A 10,445-nucleotide genomic window follows, 5' to 3' on the forward strand; every position below is an offset into this window, starting at 1 on the left:
CGTGCATCTACTAACAAAGCTTACAAATGTTAAATGTTGAAAAATGTTAAATACGGGCTGGTGCTGCCGTTTGACTTATCTGGTGTAAAATATAGGCATGCGTGATATTTCAAGATTTAGTGCTCACTTTACCAAAGGAGCCAAAAATAGTTGTGGATTTTTTTCAGTCCTCTCAATTTGTTTTGCTTCCTTACCCAATAGACGGCCATAACACACACGCACACTGAAGAGTCGATTTTCTCTTTTTACAGGTCCTTTTAATTCTCTTCATGAACAGGAGATGATGACACACATAAAGAAAGATAAATCCATTATTAAGGAAAGAGTGATTCAAAGCTGGCCGACGTCCCCGGGAGCCCCAGGCAGGTGCCCCCCCAAGTGGATCTGTCCCGACCTTTGAGATGGTGCGGATCATATTTGTCATTATAGCAGGCGGCAGGCTAGAGCCAGCCTGTTTATGAAAAACAGTGGAAAAACACTAGAGTGAAGAAAATGGATTGGACAGATCGGTGACCTTGGACAAGACACACTTAGTACACTCAGTACAAGGTAGACAAAACACAGTAAATGATTATGTGCGATGAACAGATATATGTTTATTTGAATAAAAGGAAATCTATATCTTCTACACATACACACACACACACACACACACACACTTTCCCCATCTCTGCACGGCGGTGGCATCAGAGGGGTGAAGCGATCTGTGCGAAAGCCTCCTGTTCGATGCGCCGAGGCAGGGTCGGATCGTGGGTAGCGGCTGTCTGCAGGGGTTGGGGGTGCGACGGCGAAGCAGGGGAGGGGCGGCGGCAGATGGCACGCCACGCTGCAAGGGCCGTCGGCCGGCATCCAGAAAAGGAGGAGGGAGTGGGAGAGAAGAAATCGGAGGGGGCGCCGCTCCCAAAGTGCCAGCAGGCATCAGGGGAAAGAGAAAGCCAGGTGAGGCAATGCCAGGCGAGGCGAGGCGAGGGGGGGCGCTAGACCTTGTCAGATGACGGCTCCAGAGCGGGATTGCGGAACAACGACAAAACGCCCGTTTGTCACCCGAGCGATCCGTCGTCGACCTTCGGCGGCCGCTTGGCGAGGCTTTATCGGCCGCAGCGTTCCCATCCCTGTATGTGCAGAAATGATCAAAGGACGTTAGGTGCCGGCTGACGTCATCTCGGAGAACGTCGCTCCAAAAATGAGACACGCTGTCTTTACGGGACCCAATGCTCATCAATATAGGAAGCCCATATGGCTCCAATGAAAAGGACCCGATCATCGAGCAGGCCAAGGCCGAACCATTCCTTTCATATAATAGAATGGCCACAAATATCGCAATCTCCAATCGAGCTCATAAAATCTACTTTAACGTGAGACTGTTTTGGTCGTGAAAACGAAAACCGTTCTGATGTCATAATACTGCACTGTGGCTTATGTCCTTCTTATCTTGGTTACTATGAATCACAATTAGAAATTCAGAAAATGAATAAAAACACAAAGGAACTATGGTTATGGCTCCCAATAACATTCGAAAGTGTTAAGGTGTGCTGCAGGGAATAGGACCCCAAAGCAGACAGAGGCGAACGTCAGTATATGCACGCTTTATAGACAGGCGTGCCCACGAGGGTCGCGGCAGTGTACGTGTGCCAGGTCGTAGCCGGCAGAAGTTTACGGGTGATCAATCGGGCACGGGGAATCCCGGTACGGAGCGAGAAGTCAAATTAGCCGGTTGCGATACGACACGAGAACTACCTGAATGCCGAACGTGACCGACGGGGATGCCGTAAAACGTCGGTCCGGCGACGACGAGCAGGCTTTGCGAAGGCGGCCGATCGTGATCGCTCGCGGCCGTCGTCGAACCCCCCCCCCCCCCCGACGGTAGCTGAAACTGACGGTAGCTGAAACTTATCAACGGCAGGAGTTACAAGAATCATGAACACATTAAGGATGATCTACTAAAGACAACAAAGGCTCTGACTTTAATTTGCACGGATATAACATGACACAAAAGTATCGGGCATCTAAGGGGGGAGGGGATGTTGCAATTATGATTGACAATCTCCTGGAATGTATTACAATTGAACTCCTAATCCCCAATTGTAAAAACATAATTATCTGCTGTGTCTACCGAGCTCCTGATTCAAATGTCTAGTATATGGAAAAGGTACTGTATAAAACGAACAATAAGCATGTTTTTCTTGTGGAGACATTAATCTTGGGATAAAATATGTACAGCATGTTGTTTGATTTTCTCATACATTCATGTCTGATGAAACTGTTACAGTGACCTTGTGTGCGCCAATTGTTGGCACCATGACACCTCAGCAATGTATCCTTTAAAGAGACTTATAAGAAAAGCATTTTGAGTCGCTACTCACACCAGCTGGGATAACATGTCACACACATGGCCACGACAAAATGTTCCACAGCAAACAGATGCAAAAATGTCAGGGACATGACAAAGTCATAACCTTGTACGCCCTAAAATTAATCGAGCTGCTTGACTGGACGCTTAGTTACTAAACCCAGATTGTTGAATATGTTATTCTACAGTTTTGATGTATGTTCCATGCCTGAATGTGCATCTTTAGTTGTATGGGGGACGGGAAACTGATAACTGATATGCTTCATCTCGTCCGCCTTTGTCGTCTTCTTCGGTTCCTTTGGGCAAATCCTATCACATTTTGTAATTGTCAATGATTGTCAATACCGATGATGATGGCAATAAAATTCCATAAATATAAAAATAAATGAAGTAGATTTTGCCTACAGAAACGGTCATTCAATTCATTTAGACTGGGAAAACTGGCTGGGAGTGTCACGTATCGACGTCCAAAACGTTTGGACCGGGAGGGCCTCCCCAAAGGCATCGGACGTCCCTAGCGCCATCCGTGGTTAAACGAGTGCCCGGTCGAAGCTTCGTTTCAAGTTACGGACGATTCCTTTTGTGGCTTTTTCATGTTCCTATCACCATCCACACGTAGGTGAGTGTAAAGTAGAGGTCCTGATAACTTTCAAGCACCCAATAAGAAGCAAACTTTGTGGCGTGCACGTGCGGCCTAATTAATAAAGGTGTTTTTTTGGTAAACACGATAGATAGAGCCACCAAAGACGGCTTCAAAAGGCTCTCGCAGCTGCCGTCGCGGTTTGTTTTTTCGCCTCCCGTCAGGCCCGCTCGCTCCAGAGACGGACGGCGTGTAAATATTTCATCTCTCGTTGTCATTTCACATTCACGCTCGTGCGCGCGCGGGACGCTAACCCACATCTACCGATCGCGCTCACCAAAAGGCTCTCAAAACTCGGCCCGGCCCGGCCCGGCCCGGCCGGCGACGCTTGCTTCTGCCCTCGCACCTCGTCGGCGCCTATCGGAGAGAACGGTCGCGCCTTTCGGAGGGAAAAATGAGCTGGTGTCTAATTAAGGCGCGCTTTCAGCTAAGCGTGCGGCACGCGAGCAGACGCGCGACCCGAGAAGACTTGAACAGATGTTGAGGAATTTAAGATGCAAAGGGGAAGTGGGACTCGCCCCACCCCCGATACTGCTCCACCTCTCCCGCGATCACACGCGCTGACACACAAATAGTTTTACTCTCTATCGACACCCGTGGTCGCAAACTTGACAGCCCGGGTACCGAGTATCGCTGTTGTTTTTGGCAGCCCTTTTCATTTTTGTTTTAGTCCTTTGGACGAAAATATCTATTAGCCTCGGTAACGTTTGAGTCATTTCAAAATGTTTTGGTCTAGTTTTAGTCGGCAAAATCCCACACAAAGTTCCTCTAGTTTTAGTCAACACTTACTCCAAATGTTTTTGTCTGTAAAATTCCAAGTTTTAGTCCAAAATAAATAAGGGTTTTCAACTATTTTGAATGAAAACAGACAGACGAGCACAAATTGTAGCTGCTGTAAGGACATCTTTTTGACAATGGAGGAAAAGCAGTACAAGATTTTCAATGAAACCTACCTTGAAGCCACGAACTGTATGTGGGAAAAAAGTGGTCCGAGTGCTAAACATCCTATAGACTTACTGAGCAGTAAAGCCAAGTGTTTCTGCTTTAAACTGGCAAGAGGACACTCGCCATTCTGAAGCTAATGCTAACACAAACTTGAATGCTACGCTAGTGCTAGGATTACATTTAGCGTCTGATGATCACTCAGCGTAGAACTTTATAGGCTATATCAACATTCCATTTTCTCTCTTCTCAAGAGAAGAAAACAAATCTTACCGTGTCTCCAAACAAGCAAGATGGAGCGCAGCCTAGCTTGAGACACATCCTAAACTCCGGTGAGGACGGAGAGGCGTGGCGCGTCTCGTGTGAGTGACACGACCCCAACATTGCCACGATGCAAGCGGACGTACAATATTAAAATTTCACGCATGGTGAAAATATTACAGAAACGCCGTCGCATTTTTTATCCCGTCAGATGAAAACTGACATTTGTCTGGTTATGTTCTAGCATAGACTTCATAAGACTTGACAGGACACGGGGCCGATCCGTGCGGGGCCTATTTTCAGTAAACTTCAAATATTTTAAAAAGCAAAGCTTCTACCGACCTAAAACCAAAACGGGCACCTACCTTAGCCATATATGAGTCTCCGTGAGCAGCGGCATCCAAAATCCGAAGTTGTTCCTGAAGGAAATCGGCCCCCTGGCCAAGCCGCGGAAACGGCGACTGCCGAACCAAATGGTGGGCAGGGGAGGGGCCAATCTCGCGCATTCACTCCGGTGTTAACCCTTTGTACCGACTCCAATTTGAACGGTTTGAAGAAGGCTCACCGAAAACAGGTTGAGAATTTCTTCGTCGACAATGGTCAAAATCGAGGCAAAAACAGACGACAGAGAAGCAATGTTAGAACCAAGGTCCGCAAAACAACGGATACGTCGGAATGTCCCCGAGAGGCGACGGTTGTCATCTAAATGTTCAGTCTTTTGAAAGCTCTCGCGGGGGGGCGGGCCGTGGGCAGGACGAAAGGTGTGAAGAAGGAAGAAGAAGGGTGTGTGTGGGATTATTGTCTTTTGTCAATTGGACAGGCGAATATGGGAGTTACCGTTGTCCAGGCAACGAGGATGTGGATTCTGCCCCCTCAGTGTCAAAGGGGGTTCTTGGAGTCTTGTCAGTTGTCTTATCAGTTGGATATCGGGCGTTCTCCGATGCTACTTCTTTTAGGACAGAACGCCCTGCTCTTTGTCCTGGAGTGCCCGGGAGAACTGATTGCGAGAGTTGGCGCATCAGTCTTGCTCATGAAGCACGTTGGGCTTCTGTGATAAGATGGCGTTTTGTATCTTTTATGCCCTCTATTTTGCTTCTTTTCATTAAACTGTTGTATAAGTGCTATTTATTTTATATTAGGTGTGTTAGAGTAATACAAACAGTCCTACAGTAAATATGAGAGACGATACTATTCCCTGACTGATTAAGTGTGTTAGAGTAATGCAAACAGTTATATGGTGTGTGCGAGAAAGATAACTATTCCCTTCATTCCCCCCAATAAAATCCCGATTAATTATTTTTTATATAAGTATATCAAAACTAAAATGGCTATAAAATCTCAGATTTTACACCACATGTACAAAAATCAGCAAATGCAGAGATAATGACCTATATTTTCAGGATCCATAGCAATATTTAACAAGTTAAGTTTTTGACCAAAATAGCAACTTCATTTTTTTTTTTTTTCATTTACTGCAAGTTTTCAACAGCTAATAAATCACTCAATTTAACATCAGAAATGTAATACTTGCGGAAAACATGCAGAATCAACTATAAATAATATGTAAATAGGTTATTAATAAATTCTACATATATACAATAATCATAGTATAGAATAGTCCATTATTATCATTGATATTATACAGTTGTTCGGACAATTTTCAATAATACGCTGGTTTAGGAATGCTTCACCGCGCACTCACCATGTGTCGATGTCAGCCGGCAGGATCAGACAAAACGACGTGGCCGATGGTAATCCAAGGTGTCAAATTGTCAATGAGTATGGTCAAGCTAATCGTGGTCATTCAGTCCAAAGTCATGTCGTGTGGTCAAATAACAAAACAAAAATGCCAACTTCGCGTCTTCAAAACTTCAAACAAACAAAACAATATACTCGCAACTCCGCGGTCATCTATAACAGGGGTCCCCAACCTTTTTTGCACCACGGACCAGTGTTATTTGGGTCTTTTTTTCACGGACCGGTGTTCTGACAAATTTTGCAACCCATCAAAAATGGCAACGATGCGGTTCTGCGCATGCGCGCAACGTTAAACAAAGCTGCAAAATGCGCAAATGCAGCGATTCCAAAGTAAACACTACAAACTTTCTTGAAAGAAAGAAATATTAACGTACGTTTGATCATGGAAGGACTTGTAGAAAAGATACATCCTGCCATGTAAGCTGCACACAACAACTGCACACCGCTCTCACCATTAACGACTTCGCCTTGTCGTTAAACATGAATTAAGAAGCCCGCTTCACAAAGATACCATGTTGGAAATTGTAGCAAGGTTTTCAAAGCTCTTGTAGCGATGTCAGGATACTCCAGAATGACTTTAATCTAGAACCTCAGTAGAGTTGTTGTCTCAAATGTACGTTTAATAAGGTCGCCGTCTTTTACGATCTCTACAAGTTGATCTTCCCGTTGCGCAGACATGCTCGAATCACTCGGTTTATTCACAAACGGGTCACGAATCCACTCCTTCGCAGTTCGTGGGTCTTCCAGGTTGTAGGCTCGTCAGGTGCCCTTTTCGCCGTAAAAATATCTCCAAAGACGTCTGTTTTCCAGTCATCTTCGCTCGTGTGGGGGCTAATTATTTCCAGGAAGAAACGTGCTGCGCCTGCGGCCTAGCAGTACGTTATTATCGAGGACAAGCGCACATAGATAGATTATATACACAAACAAGATGTACTGCTAGCAGTCCAATCAATGAATTTCTATTCTAATCTATCCCGTAGTATTATATCTAAAGTAGACAGGGATATTGGTGTGTTAAACAGGGACACAGGGTTAATTCAGCCAGAATGCGGTCCTTATTAAACTATACGGTCCGCGGCCCGGCAGATGGGGACCCCTGATCTATGACATACACGTGCGTGCGTGCGATATTTGCATTGCGAGCGGTCATATGTGTTGCGGTTCAAAACTATAGCCGCCAGCGTGCCACACCTGTCCTGAGTAAGTCATTGATTTATACGCGCATAGTGGTGACATCATCGCCCATATTGGCGACACTGCCACATTACGTCACTCAACACAACAACTGCTTCAACAACAGTTATACAATAAAATTGTGGAGCATCCCTTTAGAGTGCAGGATATGTTCAAATCTCAAAAGTGACGTGTACGTATGAAATCTAAATAAACATAAATATAAAATGCGTGTGAGATAGTCCTATAATTCAGGCAATGCAAATAATTAATGTCGTGTTACCAGGATGTGAGCCTCGTCTTTCAACAATCACATCGCCTCATTCTATGCCTCGCGTTTTCTGCTCAGCTTCATCGACTTTTACAAGTCCCTGTTTCTCCTTTCTGCCCTCCTCCACTCTGCTCCTTTTCCTGCCGACCTGCCACTCCAAGGACTTGTTCTTCCTCGCTTCTGAAGTCACATCCTTTGCGAAGTTCGCACCAAAACAGTTGAAGAGGGACCGCCGGGAGGTACTCCATCAGGTGCTCTTGTGCACATCCGGGAATCCCGCAGCGACAGTCCGAAGGACGCCACTGGGGCCATGGGGAGAGATGGCCGCTCGAGGATGTCGTGTCCCCGTGTTCCTCCTTGCCCGTGCGACAGTGTCGGGGTCGACGACCGCCACGATGAGCCCGACGCTCTGCTTCTCGATCGAAGAGCGCGCCGGCACCTTCTGGGTCAACTTCCGGCCTCGACAGATTGGTAGTTCTCCCACCTGGCCGGCACCTTCCGGCTCGAGAATCGGGCAGTCCTCATCCTCTCAGGCTCCTTAAAAACATGTTTGTTTTAGAAAGAAAGCTGGTTTGATTCATCTTTTTTTATCGAGTAAGTCATGCTGGCCACTCACTTCAGCCCCAGGACACCTGGGCAGCACCGTACAGCCGTTGTTGTGGAAGCTGCTGAATTATTGTTGGAACCCTTCTTCCAAAAGTGCAAAGTAGACAAAGATCTGCTTGTTGCCGTCGTCCTAGGGGTTTGTGTAGGACCATGGTGTTTCACTGAAAGTTATTAGGTTGAAATATTACATAAAATAAAACACGTAAAAGCTGATTGTTTTTTAACATGGACGCAGAAATGTCTAAAATAGAATCTAGAGGTACATAATCCAACATGGCCGCCGTAGCGAAACAAAGAGCTTTTTATGTCCAAATGCTTAAATCCCTGAATTCTTTATAGGTATGGACGTAAAGCAGTCTCGATTCTTGGTTAAAAGCAAAAACCGGGCAGTCGGCAGTTATTTTACCTAAATATTGCCAGGTATGGAGCGGCTAATTTCTCCAATTGATTTTTTTCACAACAATTCAAAATGCCAGCATGGTACGAAAAATATAATAATGACCTTGAATCCTCCAACAAATCACTCCTGAGACAATCCTTCTTGTTGGTACGCGGTCCAGATTTCGTACTTTTTGAACACCAGTCCGGCATTGTGCTCAAAAGCGTGCGTGATGGTTTCACTCCCATCGATATCTAACAAATGAAGCTGAGTCTCACAGCCCCCGACGGGGCGCAGCGAATGCCAAATGTGTCAAGTCATTTTGATGTCTATGGTTGTAGTCTCTCGAACCGCGTTTTTAGCTCGTCGTCGCGTCATCGTCATGAAAAAAATGCTTCGTCGACAAAATATGTTTGTTTTTGTCATTGTTGACAAACACAACACAGCTGACTATGTACGGAAATTGGCATTGAAAAGAGTAGATTTCGACTAGGAGGTTTGATCGCTGCTCTTTTCCACTCATTCATTGTCGTGCCGCGTTTCGGTGCCATTGATGTCCAATCTATTTTGGCCAGGTTGGAGGGAGCGCCTCTCCTAGTTCAGAGTAGGACTTCAAAGTTAGAAGAAGAAGAATTGTACTTGAGTGGCGCCTCAAAAGGGCTTTAGCCTGTAAAAATCACAGGACTCTGGAGAATGTAAGTGGGCCGGGTGTGGGACACGAGACTTATTTTGCCCACCCGCCCGGCTTCACCATCTCTACATACATAAAATGCATTTTCCGCAGGAAGATTTTATATACAAAGACGTGCACGGTATCTCCCTCCAGGACCTTGTCATAAGGGGGCACCGTGTGGCACTTTATTCCCCCTGGCAGCGGGACGGCGCCTCCGCCAGCCCCGCATTGTCCCCTGCCTGCTCGCCGGCCGGAGAGTCAGCGCGCGCCCCAAACTTTGCCCCGATCCAATGGCCCGCTCGCCTTCACGGCGTTTGCCGCGTGGACGCTAGCCTCGGGCAGGGGCAGGTGACACGCCGCGGGGAAATTGTCTTGTGTTGCTTTTTGCATTGTGCCAAAATTCCCAGTAGCTTAACAATTGTTTTAAAGTGCTGTGAGTGCGTTTGCGGAATTGGCCGCCGGAGCAAAATCAACTTGAGATTGTTATTTGGAGGCATAACCGGAGCAATATCATGTATAATGTCAAGTCAAATGAGTCTTTTTTTTTTTTTTTTTTTTTTCTCTCGGCTTGTATTGATTTTTTTTTTGTTTTGCTATGAATCTTTTTCTTTCTGTTTGTTTTTATGTGCATGGTCTCAACCAACAATGAGGCAAAATGACCACTGAGCTGCGCGTCATTTTTTTGCCGGTATTCTAAGACTGGGCTGCCTAATTTAATGAGGTTTGACAAAAAGCCATCATATTACGGTACTCGGTAACCAGTGTTGTCACAGATGACTTCAAAAAGTAATCTAGTTACTTTACTGATTACTCTATTATCAAAGTAAGTTACTTTAAAAGTCACTTATCAGTTACTTTTCAACCAATTTTTCCATTTGCTGCCTCATCAAAAATGACAACAGAAAAATGTCATCGCATGTAATTGAATTTTTCACATACTCATCTTTGAGTTAGCAGGGGTTTAATTAGTCGACGGAGTTGATTTCAACCACCATTGACTCGCGCTAGCTTAGCCACTCCGGAGCCCTGAAACTAACAAATAACTGACAAACTGTACGGAATTGATTCAAATCAACTCCAACGACTAATTCAACCCTCGCTAACTCCAAGATTAAGCCTTATGTCAAAAATTCTGAACTTCCTCCTTAAAATAAAGATCTAGCCGTTAAAATGTTGTCTATAAATGTAAATGAAGCAAACAACAAAAAAGAATGAAATGAACAAGAATCCTACAACGTACAGTGGGGAGAACAAGTATTTGATCATTGGCAGTGTATCAAATACTTGTTCTTCCCACTGTATATATATATATATATATATATATATATATATTAGGGCTGTCAAACGATTAAATTTTTTAATTGCGTTAATCACAACTTAAAAATGAATTAA

The sequence above is a fragment of the Corythoichthys intestinalis genome, chromosome 16 (assembly GCF_030265065.1).
Source record: "Corythoichthys intestinalis isolate RoL2023-P3 chromosome 16, ASM3026506v1, whole genome shotgun sequence".
NCBI lineage: Eukaryota > Metazoa > Chordata > Actinopteri > Syngnathiformes > Syngnathidae > Corythoichthys > Corythoichthys intestinalis.